Source organism: Panthera uncia, chromosome E1, assembly GCF_023721935.1.
Source record: "Panthera uncia isolate 11264 chromosome E1, Puncia_PCG_1.0, whole genome shotgun sequence".
In the NCBI taxonomy this organism is placed as follows: Eukaryota; Metazoa; Chordata; class Mammalia; order Carnivora; family Felidae; genus Panthera; species Panthera uncia.
Window position 1 is genome coordinate 24,652,275 of NC_064814.1, and position 3,991 is coordinate 24,656,265.

A 3,991-nucleotide genomic window follows, 5' to 3' on the forward strand; every position below is an offset into this window, starting at 1 on the left:
TGTGTTAACGGCCAGGCATGCTGTTCTTTCCCCTCCAGGTAAGAAGATTTATTGCCCAAACTTACATTTTATCGCGCACAACCGAATAAAAATGATCGATTTCCCTGCCCGCCTTACAGCATCCTTCCACAGTTATTAAAGTCTCTAAAAATGTTTTCTTTTTTTAAAAAAAAAAGGTTAAAAGAAAGAGAAGTGGAGAGAGAAGAAACCAAAAGGAGACAGAGAAACGCCGGATTGCTGAGGGCTATCCATCTTGTCAGCTCGGGACCGCATAACCTTGATGTCACTATATTTTCTGCTCATATCCAAATTTACAATTTGCCAGCCAAGGAGATGGAAATGCCAAACCTCCTCCTTGGAGGTGAATGCCGGGAGGTTCTTAAAGGGCCCAAGAGAAGGGAGGACCCCAGCTCTGAAAAACGTATAAGACAGCGAACCTGTCCCTGAGCCTTTAGCAATTTTCTCCAAGTTGGGAAAGCCCAGCCTCCTAGGGCGAGGACGGGGTTTTCACTCCAGGGCCCCAAACGCATTCATCCAAGAGTCCCATATGCGCTCTGTCCCCCTGATGGACAAGCAGATCTGTGGCCCACCTGAGCAGCCGAGGCAGGCTGGAAATTCGCCGCTCAGGTTAGGAGATGTGATGGCAGAGGAAGGTGTGAAGCATAGTGTGCGGGAGGCGTTTAACCCACAGGAAAGCTGCACACGAGCCCAGCAAAAGTGCCAGTTTGCACACAAACAGGATGGGCTATTACACATCATTCATCTGTTCGTTCTAGTAGGTCCCCAAGAACCTTCTCTCCGCTGTTTTGGTAATTTAATTTTACTAAATACCAAGTAATACAATTGTATATCACCCATTCGCAAACATATTGTGAATTCCTTCAGGACAAGAATAAGGTCTCTCTCTCTCTCTCTCTCTCTCTCTCATGTGCACACACACACACACACACACACACACACTGGGTGTTTTCTACAGGGGTCTGTTGCAGCTTATTCAGAGTGGTAAAACCCTGTTTTAAAACATAATTCAGAATTTATTATTCGTTACTAGATCAGTCTGGCCTTTTTCCAAATTAGTGCTAATTAGTCAGTCTTCCTGGACTTGTTTCTGGGCGAACAAGGACCTCTGTCCTTTGCTGAGACCTCAGTTCCTCCTCAGGCAATTCCATCCTGAGTCCTGAGGGGTGCCGACACCCCAGGCGAGGCCGTGGGCCTCCGCAGCAGCACTGGGGGGTACCCTCCCTGGAAGGCTCCCTCCATTGTCCCGGGTTTTCCCGGTGCGTGGGAGTCTAGAGTCCTGTCGGGGAGCACTTTCCCAGCGTGGCCTGGAAGATAGCCATAAATCTGTCTCGGGCCATTTGACTCAGGCCCTCAATGCCAAGCTTAACAGGCACTTCCATCGGCCCTGATGCGCCAACGATCTATAAGCCATTAACCAGGCAGTATTAGACCTCCCAGCTCGGACTCTTCTGTGGGAGCACACGCAGAGAAGGAGGGAAGGAGGGAGAGAGGGGAGGGCTGCCTGGACGGCAACCGCTGGGCCCATTAGGGCTGCAAAATCATGCAGCACCTGCCCAGCCAGGTCCTACTCTAGACCTGAGTGTAAGACAGGGACCCAGCCCAGCGATGAGAGGCCACAGCTGGCCAATGGCTGGGGGGGAGGGGGGTGGCGGGCAGTCAGGACAGTGGTTCAGACTTAGAGAGCCACCAATCTCACTTCTGCTCTTTCTGCTATGTCTTCTAGAAGGTGCACTGCCAGAGTGGGCTGCACCTGTCCTCAGGCAGTCGGCCTTTGACCCCTCACTCCGAGTCCAAAAGCTCCCCCAGAGCCCACGCCCTGGGGCATCCCATCCTGAATGCCAGATCCCCCCTTTTATAAGAAGAGGTGGCTGGTGTGCTCGCTTCGACAGCACATATACTAAAATTGGAACAACACGGAGAAGATTCGCGTGGCCCCTGCACAAGGGTGACACACAAATTCGTGAAGCTTCCAGGTTTTTAAGCAACACTAATATAAAAACAGGGAAGGGGACGAAAACATAAGAGACTCTTAAATATGGAGAACAAACAGAAGGTTGCTGGCGGGGGGGGGGGGGGGGGGGGAAGGGGGGGAGGGGCTGAATGGATAAGGGGCATTAAGGAATCTACTCCTGAAATCGTTGCTGCACTATATGCTAACTAACTTGGATGTAAATTAAAACAATAAATTAAGGGAAACCAATTTGACAATAAACTTCATATATTGAAAAAAATAAAAAAATAAAAAAATAAAAACAATAAATTAAGTAAAATTTTTAAAAAATAGACTGCTGGTGTTGGTAGTAAGGGTTAACAACTGTTTGCGCTCCCCAAGAATCAGGTGCTAGCCTCAGTCCATCTCACACACACACACACACACACAGCCCCTCTGTCACCACAGCAACCCCAAGAGACAGCTGCTGTTCTCAGCCCCGCCGCTCAGGTCGAGGAGCAGAGGCACAGAGCTGTTAAGAAGCCTTCCCAGGTCACAGAGCTGGAAGGCAGCATGCGGATTTTAACCAGACCGCTTGGCTACGGGACCTGTGCCCCTTCTTGGTGGCTCTGTTGACTGCCTGTCAAAGTGGCTGGGAGGCCAACATCAAAACACACTGGATGGAGACAGCCCAACTTAAGGTTGGCGAAAGAGTCATGCGTCCCAGGTGGCCACCACTGAACTGGTAGGACTGACCCCGCAGCCCGAAAAGCAAGGGAGAGCAGTTTACCTAAACAGTCCTGGCTCAGGCCAGAGAGACCGAAAATTGCATCTTCTATTCCTTCTAGAAACAGGACTGTCTAAGTTGTTTCCATCATCGGAGCCTCTTAGCCCATCCATGTTTTTAGGTCCAAGATCTCCTCGTTCTGAGGTTCTTATGACAAGAGCCTATGCCAGCTGGCTGTGCTGAAGGGACCGGTCTCCAGGGTCCCCTCACATGGCAGATGTCCCTTCATACATGGGAGGGACAAGATGGGACAGGATGAGATGGGAAAGGAAATGGATGAGTAGTGTCTTTTTAGCTAAATTATCCATGTGTTCCAAAGTCCTGACTTTCCAAAAACTTATGGATAATCGATCATTAAAAAAGAAACAACCAGGGGTGGCTGGGTGGTTCAGTCGGTGGGGCGTCCGACTGGGGCTCAGGTCATGATCTCCCAGTTCTTGCGTTCGAGCCCTGCATTGGGCTCTGCGCTGACAGCTGGAGGCTGGAGGCTGCTTCGGATTCTGTGTCTCCCTCTCTCCCTGCTCCTCCCCCACTCGTGCTCTGTCTCTCTCTCTCTCTCTCTCTCAAAAATAAATAAATAAACATTAAAAAAATTCTAAATAAAGAAGAAATATCCATACCATCCCAACACCTACCAGATAACAATGTGTGTAATAGCCTGTGGTCCAGTGCTGTTCGCCCAGGATTGAGAAAGCTCCATTACACGTGTATTAGTCAGCTCATGCTGCTGTAACAAAATACCACCGATGGGGGCTTAAACCACAGACATTCATCTCTCACTGCTCTGAAGGCTGGGAAGTCCAAGATCAAGGTGCTGGCAGACTCAGGTCCTGGTGAGGGCTCTCCTCCTGACTTGCCTTCTTGCTGTCTCCTCTCAGAAGGGGACCAATCCCATCATGGGGACTGCACCCTCATGACCATCTAAACCTAACTACCTCCAAATACTTCAAAGGCCCACCTCCAAATACTTCATCGTAGTGGGGGTGAGGGCTTCAACATATGGATTTTTACGGGGACACAAACATAGGCTCTCGAGGCCTCTCTCTGTGTTCCGCTTCCCCGCTGTGGGCCCCAATCTACCTGGATTACCCCACTTATGTCCCATCTCAAAACCCCTTTCTCCCAGGAAGCTTCCCCTGACTACATCTTCCCTTTCTCTGATTCCCAGCTCTAGTTAGAATGTGTCACCCAGTTGAACACCTGCTTCTGTACAATGCTGTATTGATCTTGCAATCCAGATATAGAGCTCACAA

The 3,991-nt window shown here is 49.8% G+C and overlaps 1 non-coding gene across 1 annotated transcript; it reads left to right on the forward strand.

The window, feature by feature from the left end:
* The first annotated feature begins 1,894 nt into the window (after positions 1 to 1,894).
* LOC125927783 (U6 spliceosomal RNA) lies at positions 1,895 to 2,001 on the forward strand. Its single transcript, XR_007459459.1, has one exon. It is a non-coding gene; the product is annotated as a U6 spliceosomal RNA (small nuclear RNA).
* Positions 2,002 to 3,991: the final 1,990 nt, after the last annotated feature.